Source organism: Xenopus laevis, chromosome 1L, assembly GCF_017654675.1.
Source record: "Xenopus laevis strain J_2021 chromosome 1L, Xenopus_laevis_v10.1, whole genome shotgun sequence".
NCBI lineage: Eukaryota > Metazoa > Chordata > Amphibia > Anura > Pipidae > Xenopus > Xenopus laevis.
The window spans coordinates 83,700,453-83,724,988 of record NC_054371.1 but is presented as its reverse complement, the minus strand read 5'-3'; the positions used below and the strand labels follow the sequence as shown (position 1 = coordinate 83,724,988).

The following is a 24,536-nucleotide window of genomic DNA, read 5'->3' as shown; positions in this document are numbered from 1 at the left end:
CCAATAAGTTAGCAGAAGTCTATATTTGGGGACCATAGTACTACAAATTCCAAGCGGCCCAATGTTAAACCCCACTTCTGCTTTACAGTTAAGGGCAAACCCATTTTCTCAGTGAAAATACAGTGGCCCTGTATAGTTACTTCCTGCAGAAAATCAACTTCATGACGATTTGAATCTATGCACTTATAAGGCTACATGCAGGCACGACCTCAGCTGCTAACACTTTTACAGGTAGTGGAATGTACCTGTACAGCTCTATCATAAACTGGGAAACGGATGAATATAAGCCACATGGTAAACAGATCCTTCAAAATTGAATGCATAGATTATACTGTGCCAGTGGCATAACTATCGAGGAGCCAAACCCTGCGGGAAGGAAGGGGGACCAGGACCATGGGGTCTGCAACCTCTATAGACACTTTACTACCAATGCTACCAAATTGTGCAGCCATTGCAAACTACCAGCAGAGGGCAGGTGCACGCAAGTGGATGGGTGCAGGTGGGTTGCTGTGTGTACTGGGCCCCTCCAAAGATTTCTTTGTTGGGGGCCTGGCACCGTGTTGTTATGCTGTGCTATAATGTCATAAAACTCCTCTGCATACTTTCCTTGAAATGACTCTATATGGTGATACCAGACAGAGTAATAAGCACTGAAAATGTTTACAGGACCACAAGGAGGAGGCTGTTCTTGTATACTACCTGATCAGCACATAGGCCAAAAAGATGGATACCATGTGTACGTCCGCTTTTCTATTTTTCCATAAATTGGGATTGCAACCCGAAAAACAGCTGGAGGGGAGGAGGAGCTGCTGCTTTTCAGTACCTAGAAATGTGTCTAAACTCTAAATATGCTTTTGGGCAATCTGTAAATCTGTTGTACTGCATAACCTTACTTAGGTAGTGGTCTGATATGCCTCATATAATTTTGCCAGATTACAGAAATGTTTTCAGATGGGCCATACAAACTGATTGATGAGTTGCACTGGACCCCTTCTTCCAATGGATTAGCCTGAACTATTGCATATTTATTAGAGGCATACAAAGTAGATCCTCATTTCAATAAAGGAGGACTTCTTCCCATTTACTCTTTTGCCTGACCTTAGTTCACTCATCTCTCCTTTTCATAAGAGTATTCCCTCATGTACATTATTATTCCAAAGTATGTCATCTCGAAATTTCTATGGTAACTACAAACTGGCCTTCCTTTCTTTATGAAGAAAAGTACAGCATTGATCATTGTAATTGCTTGTGCCACTTTATAAGAAGATGCATCAAATGGCAGATTTTCATACATATTAAATGAGCTTGAACAAACTAACAGATACTCTGCTGCATTAGAGACGTTTGTGAACAGGAAACATTTCAAGGCCAATAAAAGATGTAAGGGCAAATATACAGCCAGTGATGTTCTTACAAATTTTATTGTATTACTCTCATCATTTTTTTTTATCAGGAAAGGGGGCACATGTGGCAGCAGTATTGCCCATGTTTAAAAGCTGAATCCACTTATGCAGATGACCAGACAAATGAATTCTGAATACAATTAAAAAAAAACCCATCTCAGATGTCAGTTTAGAGTTAGATTCTTCGCCTAATTTCCTTTACCATCGTCTCTCTGTATTAGAGAACTCTATTAGAGGGGATTATAGAGACCTGTTCACCTTTGAGTTAATCTTTGTTATGATGTAGAGAGTGATATTCTGAGACAATTTGCAATTGGTTTTCATTTTTATTCTTTATGGTTTATTTAGCTTTTTTTTTTTTGTCAATAAAAAAATACTTTTATTCACACTTTCATTCATGCATGTGTAGCACCTATTTGGCAGTATGTGACCAAATACCCACTAGCAGGGTAGAGCATTGGCTACATGCAACTTACACAACAGGGTCAGGGCCTTTGCCATGTGGAAGTGTTCCCTCTATGGTGTAGTGCAACTACATCTCTCAGGCTACGGTGCACACAAAACATACAAAAGAGGTTCTTGCCAGGAGGTTCTTGCAGTAAAACAGTAAAAGGTTTATTTCCTATGCACAAGGCAAGTGACCACAGGTTTAGTACTCACGCAGGAGCTGAGGCAGTAGCACATTTCTCACACAGAGCTGCAGGCATTAGGCATTTCTCACAGAGGAAAGGTCTCCATTAGGCATTTGCAGTATTCACACGCATTCCCTCGTGGAAGTTGTCAGGAAAGCAGCTTCTACCCTACAGTCCCTCTTCACTGAGGTCCCTTGACTGGAGGCAACACACTTAGGGGCAATTCACTAAGATTCGTCGTTGCGCCAGGCGCAACTTCGCCGCACTTCACCACACTTCGCCAGGCGTAGTTTCGCCAGCGCTCCGCAAATTCACTAAAATCCGAAGTTGCGCCCAGGGGTAGCGTAAGGTTGCGAAGTTGCGCTAGCGTTGATTCGCTAAGCGAAGCGAAGTTACGCTAGCGATGGTTAATTTGCATACGGCGCCAAATTCAAATTTCAGTGGAGGAATACGTAGAATCACTACAAATGCCTGGGAAACCTTCAAAACATCAAATAATTTTTTTTTTGCCCTACACATGTGCCCACTGTATAGTTAAGTTACCATGAGTTAGGAAATGTAGGGGGGAAGGAGGGGAGCCCCAAAAAATGTTTCGATCTTTTTCAGCCTATCACCCATGATATAGAAAAAACGTCAGCGTTTTTTGGGACTTAGAAAAAATTTGAACTTTTTTTGAAGCAATCCCTATCTACTCTATTGCGCTTCGCCTGGTCTGAGGTGGCGAAGGAAGTCTAGCGTAAAAGGTAGCGTTCAGTACACTACGCGCGTTAGTGAATTTGCGTGGCGTAAAAATTGCGAAGTAACACTAGCGAATTTACGCCAGCGTTCGTTAGTGAATTTGCGAAGTAACGAAAATGCCCAACACTAGCGAGTTGACACTAGTGTTCGGCGCTTCGGCGCTTAGTGAATTTGCCCCAGAGCCTCTGGGAAGCTACTCCCTTACTGCAAATCCTTGTTGGAGCTTCAGCTACTCTTTCTCTCTCACCTCTCTGCCTTTCTATCCTAGCGAGACTATGACAAGTCTGCCCTAGTGTAACTATTCCTCATTCACTGGGTTTTCCTGGTCCCCCGACTTCTTCTCCAAAGCACATGGGCCTTTCTGGGCCTAGCTGTACCCAGGCTCCCCTGGGCACACCCAGCTGGATCACCATCCACAGGCCAAAGAGGAAGTGGCCACTCCCTACACACACTATATAGCAATGTAGCAGGGGAGTGTCATTACACCACTCATCCAATAATGCTAAAGGTTATTCTACTACAGGGTCTCTTAGCCAATAACCCAAAGAAAGAATGAAAAGATTAACTCTCCATAGGGCCTATTAACCCTATAGGGCCCTACACATGCAAACAACAAAAGGGGGTCATGTAATAGACAAATGTTTGCTTTAATAAACTAAAACAATGAGACCAGCCTCACCCATGGACTTGACACATCAGCCTCACCCATGGACTTGACACATCATGGACTTGAGTCTATATAAAAAGCCAAAATATAGTGTCCAAGTTATAACATTTTATGAAAAGGCACAATAAAAATGCAGTTAACCAGAAAACGCCAACTCATGATTGTTACTATGGGTTTTGGGGCTAAGGCAAACTTTACCGGTTACTGTATGACTCCCAAAGTAAGTGAATGGGGTTTTTGAGAGAAAGATAAGCAAACCTGGGAATTCTCAGTAATGACTGCTTGCAGACTCCTGATCTAGATTCTGAAAGTCTTGGTTATAGATCAGTAGTGACAAAACATCAGATGTTATTTTCAGATCAAACACAGCAAGAAGGCGACCCCCGTGGATGCAGCATTGCCATGATGGTTGGACCACTCCCATTAACTGTGTCCTTTGTAAGACTATACTAAGTCTGTTCTTGGCAATGATCCTGAGGAAGGTATAAAATTCCTTATAGTTAGTGATGGGTGAATTTGCGCGGTTTCGCTTCGCCGTAAAATTCGCAAATTTCACGCGAAATTCGCGAAACGGCGAATTTTCGCGGGCGTATCGCGAATTTATTCGCTGGCGGCGAAACGCACAAATTCGCGCCTGGCGAATAAATTCGCCCATCACTACTTAAAGTCGATTCCAGCACAAGACTTCACGATAATCTGGCAATGAAGATGCCAATCGTCCATCATTTCTGTCCATTCACTAATCTCTTTCTGAACAGAGAGCAACTCGTTCTGCAGGAAGTTCCACATTGCAGACACATTACAGCCATTGATCCAGTTGTGGTTTATTGATATGGTCCTGGGGATAAAAATCACCCATTGGGGATAAAAATCACTTCACCTGCTTCTTGAATGACCTCAATAGGCTGGCAGCACAGGCTGAAGTTTGGATACTGGTTGGTGTCTTTAACGCAGGTGGATGTCACATCATAGTGCAAGTTCCTGTGGCAATCTCTGAGATGTTCCTGTTGCCCATGAGGGAATAGCAGCCATTTTATTCTGACCTTGACCAACTGTGGGACTGAAATACGTCAGTGTGGAAAGGAGTCAAAGAGCCTTTGGGTTCCATGTAGACAAAGCAGTAATCATCTTCATTGATGGAGTCCCAATATTCATTCAACCATTCATTTGGAGTTATTTAGCTTTTTATTCAGCAGCTCTCTATTTTGCAATTTCAGCAATCTGGTTGCTAGGGTCCAAATTACTCTAGCAACCATACATTGATTTGAATAAGAGATTGGAATGTGAATAGGAGAGAACATGACTAGAAAGGAGCAATCAAAAGTTGCAATAACAATAAATCAGTAACTTTACAGAGCATTTATTTTAGATGGGGTCGATGACCCCAATCACAAGTGGGAAAGAGTCAGAAGAAGAATGCAAATAATTAAAAAAAACTATAAGAAATAAATAATGAAGACCAAATGAAAAGTTGCTTAGAATTGGCCAGTCTGTAACATGCTGAAAGTTAACTTAAAGGTGAACCACCCATTTAACAATACAGGGAAATGTATAGTAAGGTGTCAAATAGTATCAGATCCCAGTCCCTGTCAGCTTCAGCCCCCAGCAATAATCCCTCCAGCTAGGCAGTTCTCCTTATACCCCAGGAGAATATCTTGCACACTAAACTGAAACTAGCAATATTAACCCATACAGGCCCAAAAGATTTTGAACCCAGACTTTTCTCTCTAGCTTTTCTCTTTAGCTCCATGACTCTGCTTGATTAAGGATTAGGTAATTTTATATAAATCCAAGATTGCTTACTCTCATGTAAAACATTGCAAACATTCCTTCAGCTCCCAAACACCATAAAATTCTGAACATAGCAGCTATATATTTTCTCCCAGTTGCTCAGGACAGAAATTCTCCAAATCAGGGTGACCAACAGCCCCTTTTAATTTTCCATTAATTATACAGTGTAGTGGATATAGCTATCTCTCCAGATTGCAAAGAAGCAACAGATGTGGAAGGCAAGGGGAGGATTAATCAGCTGGGAGCATTCTTTCTCCTGTGAAACAGAAGCAATGAATTTATGAAAGATTTCCCCATTGGCGAAACCACAGATTTTGCTCTGAAAAAGTTGCATTGCCCATATCCATAAGCCTTGTTTCTCACCAGAACTGTTTAGAGATGAAATTAGGGGTAATTTATGATGCGGAACCCCGCCTGAGGCCAGCAAGGGGAGGCATGTGGGCACAAAGGGAGAATGTTGCTGTCTGTGGGCAACAAATCTTCCCTTGTGCCATCACCTTTAAATTCAGAATGTTTAGTAGGTATGGCAAGATGTAGAGTAGCTTTTGTTTCATCTTTTGATCTAAATTATATAAACTCATATACGTTTTTTATAATGTTTTGTAACAAATAGCATTAATATCTCTTTAAAGATTTTTTTAGCTGTCCTGTGAGATTTGTTTTTATGCAAAAACCTGCTAAAATAAAAATAAAAATAGATACATGCAAATGGCTGCCCATGGCATACAGGTGTTTTGGAACGTCTAGCACTTTTCAGGGAAAATTATGTTAAGTTCCAAGACTTTGACATGCTATGCATATGAAACACTAGGATGTATTTCATAAAAGGGGTCCTAGGAAAACTGGGGTGCATAGGAGTGCTAAATATAATAGTTGTTAAATAGGCTTATGCTGCGAATGATGAATGAGAAATGGATAGGGACATTGTACTGGGGCCCTCAGGAGATCCTTTGGCCAGTTGAACTGTGCTAACAGAATATAAAATACTTTTAAATATTCATGTCCTGCTAACCAGGAACTGCTTTTCCAATTAATAGGATTGTGTAAAACCCAGCACTAGCAATGTCCAGTGTGTTACCCATCAGTTACGTAGTTACACACAAGCCCAGCAGCTAGGTACATTTGTAAGAATAAGTTGTAAAAGTTATATATCTTCACTCTAACAGCTAACCTGCATGAACAAAATGGATTTCCTCTTTTTAATTAGCACAATGTTTCAATAATGCCATTCCCACACAACCATTGTTTATAAAATGTTTTTGGCACTAGAAAAAGTCCTGTAAGTGCGGCTCTTTTGATGTGCCTACTATATATATATATATATATATATATATATATATATATATATATATATATATATATATATATATATATATATATATATATATATATATAGAAGGGCTGTGGCACACACTTACTGAAGCAAAGACCCAGGTGCTAGTCAGAAAAAATTGTATATTCATGTAGAAAGCTGACGCACACTGGGATTTATCAAAATAAAACTTGTTTTATTGGATCGACGTTTCGGTCCACACACGGACCTTTATGCAGTCTATGAACTGTTGGTATAGGAATGATTAAAAGTGACTGCAATCTCAGCTACTGCCCGCAGACCCGAGTATAAGCCGAGGTAGACTTTTTCAGCACATTTTGGGTGCTGAAAAACTCGGCTTATACTCGAGTATATACGGTACTCCTTTTGAAGCCCAAAGGCACTCTGAAAAATTAAATACATATTGACTATGAAGATATACATTGTATATCTAATATAAGTAATTCTAAAACAACTGGACTTGCTGAGTAACTACGGTAACTACACAGAATCAACAACTCTGTGAATTTCAGATGTCAATATGCCGAAGAGTCTATATGCCGAGGACTTCCCACACCAGTCAGTTTACCTGAAGAAGCTGCTCAATTGATAATGAAACGTCTTCAGTGATTACTCAGCAAGTCCAGTTCTTTTAGAATTACTTATATTAGATATTAAATATATATTGTATGCTTCTATGTTCACTTATACAGAAAGGAACCTTTTTCCAGGGCCACTCCGGCCATCAGGCAAGGTGAGACTCTTGCCTTAGGCTACACGGAAAGACCAGTTACCAGGGGCGGCAAGAAGAGGGGCGGCATCAGCCCCTGGAATGCGCCTGCCTTTTTCTATTCCCTCCCTTCTTTGGCCTCTGTTTTCATTATTATTAATCAATATTCTCAGTATGCCAGTTGAGCAAATCATTCCAAAGTGGAGCCCATTGTCCTCCATTTTGACCAGTGACTCTATGGGGCACAGTTATTTATTATTGAGATTGTGTTTTGCCACAATTTGTGCAAATCACAGAAAAAAATAAAAAGGCACTCACCTTTTTTCCCCAACTAGTGCAGGTTTTTTGGACAGTCTGGTTCTCCCCCCCCCATTTTTAAAACCTCACTTTTATTTTCTATCTGTACAGCTGCTTAGTAATAAGCCCTGAAGTATCAGCTCCCTTGACAGATGTAACTTCACTTTCTGCTAATGTTTGATGATTTGCAACAAACCCTAGGCTTCTTAATATGTCAATGGTCATAGGAAGCTGCTGCGGAAACCTCTAAAAGACCCTACAGTAAGGAGTATTTTTTTTAGGATTTAGTTCTTCTTTAAGGGAAGTTTAAATTGCAAGTATACATTTAGGGGCATATTTACTAAGGGTCGAATATCGAGGGTTAATTAACCCTCGATATTCGACCCTCGAAGTAAAATCCTTCGAATATCGAAGTCGAAGGATTTACCGCAAAATCAGAAAAATCGTTAGATCGAACTATGAAATCCTTCGAATGGAACGATTCGAAGGACTTTAATCCATCGATCAAAGGATTTTCCTTCGATCGGAAAAAACTTAGAAAACTTATGGGTAAGGTCCCCATACGCTAACATTCTAGCTCGGTAGGTTTAAAGTGGCGAAGTAGGTAGTCGAAGTTTTTTTTAAAGAGACAGTACTTCGACTATCGAATGGTCGTATAGTCGAACGATTTTTAGTTCGAATCGTTCGAATCGAAGTTGTAGTCGAAGGTCCAAGTAGCCTATTCGATGGTCGAAGTACCCAAAAAAAAACCTTGAAATTCGAAGTTTTTTTACTTCGAATCCTTCACTCGAGCTTAGTTAATGTGCCCCTTAAATTAAACAACTTTAATGAATATGTATATTTATTTTTCATTTTAGCTCTTAGGTAAAAGCATATTTTAATAAAATACAGTATGAAAAAAATAACTAATTTGAGGAGCGTTACAGACTGAGACCCATTTTATATTTCCAAACGTAATTAAAGGTTACAAATTTCCTAATATCCCGAGATAAATATAATTATCCCTCGTTGGTGTTAAAACAATCCTCCTGGGTTTGGGATTTTTAAGTAGATAAGGATGGAGATCCGCTAATTGTTTTAACACTTCTGGTTTATTGTTTATTGTTCATATGAAAATGTTTGAACATTATTTGCATGGATTTACATAGATCTGTATGATTGTCAAATAGTCAAATCAATTTATTTTATTGCAAAACTCAATAAAAAGAATTTAAAAAGAAAGGATGGAGATCCCTTATCTGAAAATCCCATGTCCAAGTATTCTGGATAATTGCTCCCATACCTGTATTATCATCATCATATATATTTATATGTGTGAGCAAGTTATGCAGTGATTTACCTTATTTTTTAGCAAACAGGGGTCTAATATTAATAAATAATATAATAAATAAATAAAAATATAATATAAAAAATAACAAACAAGGGTTAGAGAATAAAAATAGAACCAGAGGGCCCTAATTACAATCTAAAGAATTATTTTATTGCGTATTTATAAATCACCAACATACTCTGTAGCGTTGTACAATATAAGCAGCAACAGAACTTTACACTTAACTGTACAGCCAAAAAATAGTACTGCCTGAAAGTCAGAAGCTTTCTATATCCTCTTACCAAGACCCTTGACGTGACCTGTAGTTAACTTAATTTAATATAACCAGCTATTGGATACCCCCACCTAACAGCAAGTGAACGTAAACTGTCCCCTTGGTGTCCCTTGTTATGGCCTACTTAACTAGACAGAGTGAGATTTTTTTTATTCTTTTACCGTTGTTGCTTGCCCATCATTATACTATCATTTTACTTATACTGCTAGATTGTTATCTTTTCATTCTACTCATTATGTTATACTTACATAATCTGTTTTATAAGTCACATGCTTACAAATACTGCTCTTTAAAAGTCTCATGTAAGGCATAGCAACTTGTTGATTTATACTGGCTGTATTATACAAATCAAAATAAAGAGTTGAAAAAATACAATCAGTCACAAATGTTGAAGCTATAGACTGACATTCAGCAAGGATTAAATATAAGAATTAAATGTAAGACACTAGCTTACACCTATGGAAAAAAAACCACTTATTCACTCCACTCCTGTGTTGCTGCAGAAGCATGGTATCTGTCTGTCAGTGTGCCTGCAGGGTGGATTTTACTGAAAATACATTTTCAAACAAAAATCCACCCCACATGGGCAGCAGCATGTGGTGGATCTGATGAGAGTGGAAAATGCTGCGTGTGCCATTATTGTAAGGGTACAAATGTTCCTTTTTGTATGCAGCCCAAAAGTTCCCTTAGCCGCCCTGTCCCAGTGCTGTCTTCAAATTAATGCACTGTACAGCTATTATGATATAAATCTGCTTATGAGATATTAAGTTCTAGAATCTGAATTATAAAATAGACAAAACAAATATAAATTACTTGTTTTCATTTGAAAATAAAATGATCTTTCAGTTTAAAATTGCTCCAGCTTCTTTACTGAAAATGAGGAATGTGTGAATAGTTTCTGCAAACTGACAAATCCCAATGAAATATAAATGAAGGAAAAAAATGGGTCAAACACTGGCCTTCTGACTAAGCAGGTTAGAAATGATCTTGGTGATCAAAATAATCTACAAGCAGGGTTTCCAAATACCAGCTGCATGGATTAAATCCAGTGCTGAGTATAAGGCTTGTTCAGTTGTTATTATTAGAACTAAATGTATGATGATAATATTGACCTATTAAGATGCTAATTAATTAAATAAAATGCTTTTACACAATCTGGAACAATGACGGCATTTTAATGAATTTTTTTTGGCTTCCACTACATGTGTTAACTAATCTGAATCTTCTTTATGGGGACCATAACCAAAGGGAGCAAATGTAAATGTGTGATTACATTTTATCTGTGTTTGGTGTTTACATGGTCGATACAGTCCCCACAGAGCAAGACTTAGGTCAGTTAACTCCTGCGTTTCCATGCAAATGCGAATCCAGATGAACATGTCCAACTTTATTCATTCACATTTCTTCACATTGGGACAGTTCCGGTTAAAGGGGCAGTTCACCTTTAAGGTAACTTTTATTATGTTATAGAACGGCCGATTCTAATCAACTTTTCAATTGATTTTCATTATTTTTTTTTATAGTTTTGTAGTTATTTGCCTTTTTCTTCTGACTCTTTGCAGCTTTCAAATGGAAGCCGCTGACTCCCTTCTAAAAAATGAATGTTCTGTATGGCTACAAATGTATTGTTATTGTTACTTTTTATTACTGATCCTTCTATTCAAACCCTCTCCTATTCATATTCTAATCTCTTCAAATCAGTGCATGGTTGCTAGGTTAATTTGGACCCTAGCAACCAGATTGCTAAAATTGCAAACTAGAGAGCTGCTGAATAAAAAGCTAAATAACTCAAAAAACACAAATAATAAAAAAAGAAAACAAATTGCAAATTGTCTCAGAATGTCACTCTCTACATCATACTAAAATGTATCTCAAAGGTGAACAACCCCTTTAACCCTTTGCCTGCCAAGCACGTACGGCGTACGTGCTGGCAGGCAAATGCTCAGGCTGCCAAGAACGTACATTGTACGTTCTTTGGCAGCTGAGCTCTCTCTCTGCTTCGGCGGCTTTTGCCGCCTCCGCAGAGAGTGGGGAGAGAAGACAGCCCCCTGTCAAGTCGGATCTGCGACTCAATTGTCGCAGATCCGACTTCAAAGTAGCAGACGCATCGCATGGAGCTCACTACACTCACCAACGCACTTCCTGCTGCGCAGCAACTCTGCAGACACGCTGCCAGGACTCCTCCAAAGAAGACAGCGATTATCCTGCTCCAAAAACGGTAAGTGCACGTTTTTTTACACACTTACCTGCACCTACACATACTTACAGTACATTTATACATTTTAGTAAAGATTGGAATTTTTTTTTAATTTTAGCACACTTGGTCCCTTTTGTACAGTTATTTACACTTATTTACACTTATTTACATGTATTTGCACACTCAGATAACTTTTATTAGTGCACAAATATGTATACACAAACAGGTGTTTTTTTTTTTTTACGAATTCATTATACTGTTATCTTTTGTTTTTTTGCCTAAAAACGTGTTATTTTGGCAGCGTGACTATTGGATAATCGATTTCGGCCACTAATTATGCTGTCAGAACAATTATTTTGTTATTTCATTGATTTACGCTATTTTTGTGGTTTTATTGCAATTTTATCCCTGCATTATTGTTCCTTATGTATCTTTAGTATAGTTTTGCTGTTTGGTGCTTTGGTATAGAAAGATAGATTTTACTTATTTTGATCCGACAAAATATGTGCTTTCCAAAAATATATGGGTTTCTGGGGGTCTTTTTACAGTTTGGGGGTCTTACGGCACATAACGTACAGTTAGGGTTCTCTTTTCTGCAGCTTAGTTGGCTAGCGTGAAAATTCATAGGCACGTTTTTCATTTGGGGTCCATACACAACACATACTTTGGTAAATCTATACATATTGGGCATCAAACTATTTATTAGACCTCTGACGTCCATATTTAGAGAGATTTTTCTTTGTACGTAAAACATTGTGTGTGATAAATGCGGCAAACTGCAAGATTTTTAGGCGATTTTCAGAAATGTTGTAAAAACCTATATGTTTAGAAAAGCTTTGCAGTTTGGTAGTTTCGTGTAGAAAGACGTCGTTATCTTTGTTGGAATCGGCAGAATGTGTACTTTCCAAAAATATATGGTTTTGGGGGGTCATTGCTGTTAGGAGGGTCTTGAGGCACATAATATGAAGTCAAGGGTCTATGTTCACAGAAGGCGAATCGGCAGCGGAGAAAACTCATATTCACTATTTTTATTTGGGGTCCGCACATGCCAGCTGCCTTGGTATATCTATGCATATTGGGCATCAAACTGTTCAGTAGACCCTTGGCATCAATATTTATGGTGTTTTACAATTGTATGTAAGAAATTGGGTGAGATAAATGCGGCCAATTGCAATATTTTTAGGCGATTTTCAGAAATGTAAAAACAGTTGCTTTTATCGCCAAATTTAGGAAAGGCTTGCGACTTGGTACTTTGGAGTACAAAGACATGCATACCCAATTTGGATTCACAGGAATGTGTACTTTCCAAAAATATATGGTTTTATGGGGTGAACGCACTTTTTTCTACCTTTGCCCCCCCAAAACAATGTAAATGTGTTGATTTTGCAGTACCTGAAATGACAGACCATTTGGGGGTCTTTGTTTTGGGGCCCTATATGCCACGTGCTTGGGTACACCTATACATATTCGGCATCAAACTGTTCAGAGGACCCCAGGCTTTCATATTTGGGGTGATTTCTCTTGATACCTAAAAGTATGTGGGAACTACGATGCTAGAGGGTGGAAATTTTGAGGTGATTTTTGGAAATGTCACCAAAATCACCAAATTTAGAAATGGTTTGCGGCTTGGTACTTTGGAGTACAAAGACATCCATACCCGATTTGGATTCGCAGGAATGTGTACTTTCCGAAAATATATGGTTTTATGGGGTGAACTTACTTTTTTCTACCTTTGCCCCCCTCCCAAAACGATGTAAATGTGTTGATTTTGCAGTACCTGAAATGACAGACCATATGGGGGTAATCGTTTTGGGGCCCCTATATGCCACGTGCTTGGGTACACCTATACATATTGGGCATCAAACTGTTCAGAGGACCCTAAGCTTTCATATTTGGGGTGATTTCTCTTGATACCTAAAAGTATGTGGGAAATACGATGCTGCAGGTTGGAAAATTTGAGGTGATTTTTGGAAATGTCACCAAAATAACCAAATTTAGGAATGGTTTGCGGCTTGGTACTTTGGAGTACAAAGACATGCATACCCAATTTGGATTTGTGGGAATGTGTACTTTCCGAAAATATATGGTTTTCTGGGGTGAACCTACTTTTTTCTACCTTTCCCCCCCCAAAACGATGTGAATGTGTTGATTATGCAGTACCTGAAATGACAGACCATACAGGGGGTATCTTCCTTTTGGGGCCCCTATATGCCACGTGCTTGGGTACACCTATACATATTAGGCATCAAAATGTTCAGAGGACCCTAGGCTTTCATATTTGGGGTGATTTCTCTTGATACCTAAAAGTATGTGGTAATACGATGCTATAGGTTGGAAAATTTTAGGTGATTTTTGGAAATGTCACCAAAATTGACAAATTTAGGAACGTTTTGCAGCTTGGTGCTTTGGAGTAGAAAGACATGCATACCAAATTTATATTCGTAGGAATGTGTACTTTCCGAAAATATATGGTTTTCTGGGGTGAACGCACTTTTTTCTACCTTTGCCGTCCCCAAAACAATGTAAATGTGTTGATTTCGCAGCACATGAAATGACAGACTATATGGGGTCTTCATTTTGGGGCCCCTATATGCCACATGCTTAGGTATATCTATACATATTGGGCATCAAACTGTTCAGAGGACCCCAGGCTTTCATATTTAGGGTGATTTATCTTGATACTCAATAGTATGTGGGACATACGATGCGGCAGGGTGGACATTTTGAGGTGATTTTTGAAAATGTCCCTAAAATTGTCAAACTTAGGAACTTTTTGCAGCTTGGTGCTTTGGAGCAGAAAGACATGCATACCCAATTTGGATTCGGGGGAATGTGTACTTTCCAAAAATATATGGTTTTCTGGGGTGAACTTACTGTTTTCTACCTTTACCCCCCCCCCAAACGATGTAAATGTGTTGATTTTGCAGTACCTGAAATGACAGACCATATGGGGGTCTTCCTTTTGGGGCCCCTATATGCCACGTGCTTGGGTACACCTATACATATTGTGTATCAAACTGTTCACAGGACCCTAGGCTTTCATATTTGGGGTGATTTCTCTTGATACCTAAAAGTATGTGGGAAATACGATGCTCAAGGGTGGAAAATTTGAGGTGATTTTTGGAAATGTCTTTTCTTTTCTTTTGAAATTCTTTTTATTGAGATTTTCAATAAAATACAAGTATATGACAATATGATAAACATACAGTGTTTCAATAAGGAGCAAAAGAAATATTCATGAACATTACAGTAAACATTTGACATGAAAGACAACAAAATAAATAAACAAACAAAGAAAAAGGGGAAATACAAATAACATAAAATAATGAAATATCAGAATAATAATAATAAAGTAAAATAAAATTAATTTAGATAATTTAGAAAAATAGACCTGGTATTATCTCCTACCAATTAAAGTCTGATAATGCCAAAAAATATATGAAGAAACATTTTTGTGAATGAAGGCATTAAATATCTCTTTTAGCATTTTATTAGCATAGATCTTGTCCCATAAGACCAAGGATAAATGACCTCTTATCAGCCTCTAAAGATGAGATATAAAGAGACCATCTATTCCTTATTCTATTTCTCTGGAGAAGATCATCCATTCTAAATCTAATTACCTCTTGAATACATAAGTTAAATAGATAAGACAGCACGTCCTTCAAAGAAGGGGGGTTCTCTTTTATCCAGTACAAGAATATAGATTTCCGAGTAGCTGCCATAACTAACCAACAAAAAGATAAGATTTCATCTGAGACATTAATAGAAGAGCCATTGCAAGATACCTGAAAAAAGTCCTTCACATCTACTAGAGCATATTGAGGATTTAAAGAGACATCTAAATTAGTCAATTTTTTAATAAAACCTTTTATTTTTTCCCATAGGTTTCTAATAATCGGACAATCCCAGATATAATGAAAGAAGTCAACATTCTTCTCTGTACATTTTGGACAAAAAGAAATCTTCTGAGAGCTATCACAGTTTTGGAACAATAAGCCATAACCTAAATGAATGAGCCGGAAATGTTGGTCTCTCCAAGACTCAGAACATATATTCTTTCTAAAATTTTGGAAAGAATGCAGGAGTTCCCTGGAAGAAACATCAGTTCCCAAAAATGAAGACCATTTTTTGCTCGAGTTCTCTAGTGGATCTAAATCCTTGGAGACTGACTTTAAAAGATGTAATGAGATCCATGAAATATTATTTAGTTTAATATCATCAACCAACTGTAATAAACCTTTATAAAACTGATGATGACTTAATTGTGTTTTTGTTCTATTATCGATTAATTGAAAGCCTTGTCTAATCTGCAAATAGCTGAGCCTTTCCTTCTCAGAAAGACTATACTTTTCCTTAAACATTTTCCAAGGGAGTGGGTCTCCCAAAATTGGATCTAAAATGTGAGTAATTTGAGAAATACCGAATTTTCTCCATTTGTAAGAAAATTGATTTCTTTGCTTTATGGGAAACCCCTTCAGAAAGAAAGGAGATAAAAAAGGTGAGACATTGAAGTTTAGATTATTCTGTTTACATAGAATTTTCCAAGTACTGGTTGTATCCCTAAAAATTGGATTTCTCTTAATATCTATATGTTGCTCAGACCAGTTTTTATGTAAAGAAGATATAATATGTTCTTTTGAGTCTAAAAATAATTCCAGATTCAGATTAGTAAATTTCTCAGTACCCGACAGCCATTCCACAATATATCTAGTATTAGCAGCAATATTAAACTTTCTGAAGTCTGGGACATTAAGTCCTCCTAAACCTTTAGGTTTTCTAAGTTTAGATAAAGAAATTTTAGGTTTTTTGTTATGCCAAATAAAATTTCTGAGGATTCGGTCTAACTTCTGCACATCAAGATGTTTTAGCAATAGCGGAAGGTTCAGAATAGGAAACGCAATTTTTGGAAAAATTAGCATTTTGAATAATGCTATCCTTCCCATTAGGTTCAATGGACTATCCATCCATTTTTTGCAATGAGTTTGCATTATGTGACTTAATGGAGAAAAATTTAAAGGGTATAATTTAGAGAGATCAGAAGGGATCAAAATTCCCAAGTATTTAATTTTACCAGAAGGAGATTTAATTTGAAGATCAGCTAGCAATTGCCTCGGAATGTTTGAACAAATGTTCAGAATATCTGTTTTACTGGAATTAATGAAATATCCTGAAAAAGTCTTATAATAGTCAAAAAAATTAAAAATATTTTTAAGTGATAACGTTGGATTACTAACAATCAAGAGAAGGTCATCAGCATATGCTAATGATTTGTAATGTTTACCATCGATCATCAGACCTTGAAATATATTTGAAGAATCCAGAAATCTAATTAAAGGCTCCATAGAGATATTAAACAAAAGTGGGGACAAAGGACACCCTTGACGAGTTCCTCTGAAGAGATCAAAAGTCTCTGATAATTCCCCAACTGCTGCAATTCTTGCTTTGGGATTAGAATAAATAGAGCTAAGTAATAACATAAACTGACCTTTAAGACCAAATCTGTCACAGCATTCTGAGAGATATTTCCAAGAGACATTGTCAAAGGCTTTCTCAGCATCTAAGCTCAATATTGAACATGGAATCATAGCTTTCTTGGCTTTGTAAATAATGTTTATTAAAGTACGTATATTCTTAACCCCTGTTCTATTTTTTACAAAACCATTTTGTTGAGGAGAGATAATACTAGGAAGCAATAAAGAAAGCCTATCAGCTATTATTTTTGTTAAAATTTTAATGTCGAGATTTATTAAAGAAATAGGTCTAAAGGAAGCCGGTTGAGAAAGATCTTTGCCTTCCTTTGGAATTAATTTGATATGAGAAACCATACTAGAATTTAAGACTTTCCCATGACAGTAAATTTCATTATATAGATCGGTCAAAAAAGGGGCTAGTTCCAATTTTAGTGTTTTATAAAAAGGTGAAATTAATCCATCTGGCCCACCAGCTTTGAAATCCTTTAAAGAATTTATGGTAGACAATACTTCCTGAATATTAATTGGTTGATTAAGCACATCTAGTTGCTCTTCAGATAGTTTTGGGAAATTAACCTTCGAAAGAAAATTCAGACTTTCAGTTTCATTTAGCTGTGAAGGAGAATAAATAGATTCGAAATAACATTTAAAGATATTTACTATGTCTTTTGGGAGGTTAGTCATCTTACCCAAATGATTTCTAATCATCATTGGTTTATGAGACCATTTACTATGTTTAAACATATTGGCGAGAAATCTATTTGATTTATTATGTAAATTACCAAACCCAGCTTTACAATAGGCGAAAGAAGATTGGTCCCTCAAATTAACCCAATGTTTAAGTTTATCTAATGCTTCTTTATATTTTTCACTATGTTGTTTAGTAGGATGCATAACGAAATTCAAATATGCCTTTTTTTGAGCTTTAGAATGCAAAATAAATTCTTTATTAATTTTTCTCATATAATGTATTCTATATGAAGTAATTTCCCCACGGATTACCGCTTTCCACGCATCCCATATCAATGGCAAGTTGGGTTCATCCTCCTGAGTTGACATATTTTCTTTAAGAAACAATTTCCATCTCTCTCTCAGCTTTTTATTAAATTCCGGCTTATCTTTGAGGAAAATTGGGTAAGACCAAGGAATGTAAGATTTTGGTGAAGGACCTAGATCTACCTCTATTAAGACCGGGGCATGATCTGATAAGTTGATACTACCAATATTTGCTGATCTAGTTTTATTAAGTACATCGATTGATGAAAATAAGAAATCAATACGAGTTCCTATTCCATGAGGATGAGAGAAGAAGGTAAAATCTCTATCTGTCGGATTCAACATTCTCCAGAGGTCCACCATCTTAGTTTGACTTTCAAAATTCGATAACAATTTTGATTTTTTAATAGACTGTTTTTGGACTGGGCCACTTTTATCTAAAGGCCATAAATAGGATTCATTAAAATCTCCGCCAATAACAAATTTATTTTGTGGATAAGACCCTATCTTCTGGATTATCTGAGAGTAGAACTGTTCTTTACCTGAATTAGGAGCATATAAGGAACTCATGAACCAAACCTTATTTTGTAAAAGCACCTCAGCTATCACGAATCTTCCATCATTGTCCCTTTCTGAGTTCAATAATTGGATATTCAAAGACTTATGAAATAAGATCGCTACTCCTCCTTTTTTTTTCACTGCAGGGGAATAGACTACATTTCCAACCCATCCCTTTTTTAATTTTTCAGATTCTACGTCAGAAAGATGAGTTTCCTGTAGCATAACTACTTCTGATTTCAATTTTTTTAACTCAGCTAACACTCTTTTTCTCTTTATAAATGAATTAAGCCCATTCACATTCCAAGTAACAATATTAAGCATTAAAACCTATCATAAGATATAAAACATTGTTACAAGAATACCAAAAGTTTCTAAAAATACCAGGTCTAGTAAAATAAGAGGAGAATGTAATGTAAGCCAGGTCACTTAAGTGAATGAAAAAATAAAATAGAATCATCATAAAAAAAAATTGGACAAAACTCCAATAAAATACATAAAAAGACATCAGGGGTGTAAACCATCTATTGATGAAATGAACATCTTTAAGTATATCAACCCAAAAAAACCAAAAGCTTCTTAACTTTAGTGCTTTGGTATCAAAAAATCTCAACCAACCAAAAAAGAAAAAAAAACAAAGCACCAGAAGAATAAACATTAGGTTCAGTGACTTCACTTTTTTCCTAAAGAGAGAGAAAGCTTAAACTCTCTTACAAAGATAAGTGGCAGGGAAAATTCCACATCATCTACCACTTACAAACTCAAAACCTTCAAATTTTAATTTTAATTGAAATATCAAGTTAAATTAGGTCATCATATTATCCAAATTAGATTGTTCCTGTGTAATAGGGGATCTGGATCTAGATCTTGGATTTGCTGTTGTATTCTTATCTTGAATCTTCTGTGTGGGACGAGAAAAAACTTTTGTTTCTTGCCTCCTTTCCTTAGCCGAAGCAGGAAAACCAAATCTTGCATCTTTAGGGTGATCCTTAATAGAGGATGAGGATTGTTTCTCAAGCCGGAATATGAAGTTTGAAGCATCTTTTGGGTTTTCAAAAATGTGGGTTTCAGTTGCCAGAAAAATCTTCAATTTAGCTGGGTACGTGAGTGCAAATTTAATGTTCATCTTAAATAAAGATTGGCAAATTGTAGTGAACTCCTTCCTTTTTTGAGAGAGCAAAATTGAATAGTCTTGGAATATGAGGATTCGGAAGCCATCAATATCCAATGTATGGTTTTTCTTATAGGCTTGAAGAAATATAGCTTTTTCAGAGTAGTCTAAGAACTTAGCAATAACTGCTCTTGGTTTGAGGGGAGCTTGTTCTCTCAAAGGTCCAATGCGATGGACTCTTTCCAGCTTAATGTTTGTCAAGTCTTGTGAAATCCCTAGTTTTTTAGGAATCGTTGAAGTAATCATAGTGATAATGTCACTCATCTTATAAGATTCCGGAATTCCTATAAATCTTAAGTTATTTCTTCTTGTCCTATTTTCGAGATCATCAATTTTAGATTGCATATCTTTTGTCTTCTTTTCCAGATCATCCATTCTCGTAGAAGTGAAAATTGTGTCATCTTGAATATCAGAAACCAGAGATTGTAATTCCTGCATCTGGCGATTCTGTGAGGTAAGGTTTTCAGACAAACTTTTAATAGTGCCTTGTAGAAGTTCAAGTGCTTTTTCAATAGCTGATTGAATAGCCTTTTCAATCGTTGGGTTAAGTAGTTTTGCAACTTCGGCTGCTAGAAGAGAATTTTCAGTAGATTTTTGTTGTGGGCTCTTAATAGAGCCATTGTCATTTTCAGAATTTTTGGAATTCTTCAATTTACTTCTTTCATAGGTTTTCCCATTACTTTTAGTAGAGAAAACTGAGGGGGCAGGAGAAGTATCCATATTTCAGCAGTAGATTTTCGTCAAAAAAAAAAAAAAAAAAAAAAAAAAAATATATATATATATATATATATATATATATGTAATATATATATATATCGAAATCCACTATAGTTGCAAGCAGTATCTCAAGAAAACACTTAATCTACTTCAATGTAGACTGGTGTGTGTTTCAAACTTGGGGTGGAATAAAATGTCCCAAATATATATTTTCTTCACAGTTGCAATACTCTTTGCAGTCTGGTATGAAGATGCAGTAAATAGGTTCAGATAATTCACTTGTTTTTACCTCAGCTTCTGTTTATTTGCATTACAAGAGTCTTTATACACAAATATTACTATTTGTGAAGAGAGTGTAACATGAGGCTATAGTTTAACCACCTTTTTTTTCTCACACAGATGCGTCTTTCATTAGTCAAAGTTAGGTATGACTGAAGATCTTATCATCTCCTTAATAAAACAATGAGACTCGCTTTGTCTTTCCCTTCACACTGGTTAACTTTTCCTCCAGCTCAATACTTTTTGTGTAGAAGCATTAAGGCATAATATAAGGGTGCATCCTGAGGTAAATAAAGAACCCCTTGTCGGCCATCTTGCTTCATAAACAAATGCGTCTCACAGTAATAACTTTTGTTATACTTGGGGTTATTACTGCTCCTTTACAAAAACTTAGTCACTGACTTTTTCCTCAATAAATATTTCACTTTCCCTCAGTTTGGTTTTCTGTATTTTGAAGACTTTTAGGCTTGGTAAAAGGAGTTATCATGAGGTGATACTTCTGTCAGCCATTTTGTCCCAAAAGTATATGACTCCCAAATCTTTTAGTTTTGCCAGGAACTATTTAAATCGTTAATATATAAGTTATAGTTACTGAAATCCTCGAAATAATTCTCTTTCCTTTCCGGATCACAGGTTAACAAGTCTCCGTTTCAGAGCCAAGGCCATGGGCACCCGCCAGCACCGAGTCAAAACTCTCCTCTGCTCTCCCCAGCCGCAACCGGATCACTTCGGAAGACTCGCAAAAGAGAACAGGAACTCAGAGGATCTTAAAGGTAAGTAAATGAAGTATCTTGCCGAATTTAAATAGCTGTTGTAAGTGGAAATGCGCGGAGCTTCACTCCTGCCCTCCTGCTCTCTCAGGCGCCATAACCGGAAGTCCGGAAATGTCATCAAAATTGCCAAATTTAGGAACGTTTTGCAGCTTGGTGCTTTGGAGTACAAAAACATGCATACCCAATTTGGATTCGGGGGAATGTGTACTTTCCGAAAATATATGGTTTTCTGGGGTGAACTTACTTTTTTCTACCTTTGCCCCCCCAAAAACTATGTAAATGTGTTGATTTTGCAGTACCTCAAATGACAGACCAATTGGGTTCTTCCTTTTGGGGCCCCTATATGCCATGTGCTTGGGTACACCTATACATATTGTGTATCAAACTGTTCACAGGACCCTAGGCTTTCATATTTGGGGTGATTTCTTTTGATACCTAAAAGTATGTGGAAAATACGATGCTGCAGGTTGGAAAATCTGAGGTGATTTTTGGAAATGTCATCAAAATCGCCAAATTTAGGAACGTTTTGCAGCTTGGTGCTTTGGAACAGAAAGACATGCATACCCAATTTGGATTCGGGGGAATGTGTACTTTCCGAAAATATATGGTTTTCTGGGGTGAACTTACTTTTTTCTACCTTTGCCCCCCCAAAAACTATGTAAATGTGTTGATTTTGCAGTACCTGAAATGACAGACCATATGGGGGTCTTCCTTTTGGGGCCCCTATATGCCATGTGCTTGGGTACACCTATACATATTGTGTATCAAACTGTTCACAGGACCCTAGGCTTTCATATTTGGGGTGATTTCTCTTGATACCTAAAAGTATGTGGGAAATACGATGCTGCAGGGTGGAAAATTTGAGGTGATTTTTGGAAATGTCATCAAAATTGCCAAATTTAGGAACGTTTTGCAGCTTGGTGCTTTGGAGTAAAAAGACATGCATACCCAATTTGGATTCGGGGGAATGTGTACTTTCCGAAAATATATGGTTTTCTGGGGTGAACTTACTTTTTTCTACCTTTGCCCCCCCAAAAACTATGTAAATGTGTTGATTTTGCAGTACCTGAAATGACAGACCATATGGGGGTCTTCCTTTTGGGGCCCCTATATGCCATGTGCTTGGGTACACCTATACATATTGTGTATCAAACTGTTCACAGGACCCTAGGCTTTCATATTTGGGGTGATTTCTCTTGATACCTAAAAGTATGTGGAAAATACGATGCTGCAGGTTGGAAAATCTGAGGTGATTTTTGGAAATGTCATCAAAATCGCCAAATTTAGGAACGTTTTGCAGCTTGGTGCTTTGGAGTACAAAGACATGCATACCCAATTTGGATTCGGGGGAATGTGTACTTTCCGAAAATATATGGTTTTCTGGGGTGAACTTACTTTTTTCTACCTTTGCCCCCCCAAAAACTATGTAAATGTGTTAATTTTGCAGTACCTCAAATGACAGACCATATGGGGGTCTTCCTTTTGGGGCCCCTATATGCCACGTGCTTGGGTAGACCTATACATATTGTGTATCAAACTGTTCACAGGACCCTAGGCTTTCATATTTGGGGTGATTTCTCTTGATACCTAAAAGTATGTGGGAAATACGATGCTGCAGGGTGGAAAATTTGAGGTGATTTTTGGAAATGTCATCAAAATTGCCAAATTTAGGAACGTTTTGCAGCTTGGTGCTTTGGAGTAAAAAGACATGCATACCCAATTTGGATTCGGGGGAATGTGTACTTTCCGAAAATATATGGTTTTCTGGGGTGAACTTACTTTTTTCTACCTTTGCCCCCCCAAAAACTATGTAAATGTGTTGATTTTGCAGTACCTGAAATGACAGACCATATGGGGGTCTTCCTTTTGGGGCCCCTATATGCCATGTGCTTGGGTACACCTATACATATTGTGTATCAAACTGTTCACAGGACCCTAGGCTTTTATATTTGGGGTGATTTCTCTTGATACCTAAAAGTATGTGGAAAATACGATGCTGCAGGTTGGAAAATCTGAGGTGATTTTTGGAAATGTCATCAAAATCGCCAAATTTAGGAACGTTTTGCAGCTTGGTGCTTTGGAGTACAAAGACATGCATACCCAATTTGGATTCGGGGGAATGTGTACTTTCCGAAAATATATGGTTTTCTGGGGTGAACTTACTTTTTTCTACCTTTGCCCCCCCAAAAACTATGTAAATGTGTTAATTTTGCAGTACCTCAAATGACAGACCATATGGGGGTCTTCCTTTTGGGGCCCCTATATGCCACGTGCTTGGGTAGACCTATACATATTGTGTATCAAACTGTTCACAGGACCCTAGGCTTTCATATTTGGGGTGATTTCTCTTGATACCTAAAAGTATGTGGGAAATACGATGCTGCAGGTTGGAAAGTTTGAGGTGATTTTTGAAAATGTCACCAAAATTGCCGAATTTAGGAACATTTTGCAGCTTGGTGCTTTGGAGTAGAAAGACATGCATACCCAATTTGGATTCGTGGGAATGTGTACTTTCCGAAAATATATGGTTTTCTGTGATGAACGCACTTTTTTCTCCCTTTGCCGCCCCCAAAACAATGTAAATGTGTTGATTTTGCAGAACCTGAAATGACAGACCATATGGGGGGTCTTCCTTTTGGGGCCCCTATATGCCTCATGCTTGGGTACACCTATACATATTGGGCATAAAACTGTTCAGAGGACCCTAGGCTTTCATATTTGGGGTGATTTCTCTTGATACCTAAAAGTATATGGGAAATACGATGCTGCAGGGTGGAAAATTTAAGGTGATTTTTGGAAATGTCACCAAAATTGCCAAATTTAGGAACGTTTTGCAGCTTGGTGCTTTGGAGTACAAAGACATGCATACCCAATTTAGATTCATGGGAATGTGTACTTTCCGAAAACATATGGTTTTCCGGGGTGAACTTACTTTTTTCTACCTTTGCCCCCCAAAAACTATGTAAATGTGTTGATTTTTCAGTACCTGAAATGACAGACCAAATGGGGGGGTCTTCATTTTGGGGCCCCTATAGGCCACGTGCTTGGGTACACCTATACATATTGGGCATCAAACTGTTCAGAGGACCCCAGGCTTTTATATTTGGGGTGATTTATTTTTATACTCAATAGTATGTGGGACATACGATGCTGCATGGTGGACGTGTAGAGGTTATTTTTGAAAATGTCCCTAAAAT

General features: G+C 37.4%; 1 protein-coding gene and 1 pseudogene across 1 annotated transcript in view; both read right to left on the bottom strand.

Annotated features, from left to right (window-relative positions):
* The window catches only part of gprin3.L (GPRIN family member 3 L homeolog), a 63,432-nt gene that overhangs the window by 8,945 nt on the left and 29,951 nt on the right, over positions 1-24,536 (bottom strand). The gene's annotated exons all lie outside the window — the stretch shown is intronic.
* On the bottom strand, positions 3,642-4,617 carry LOC108719624 (annotated as a pseudogene).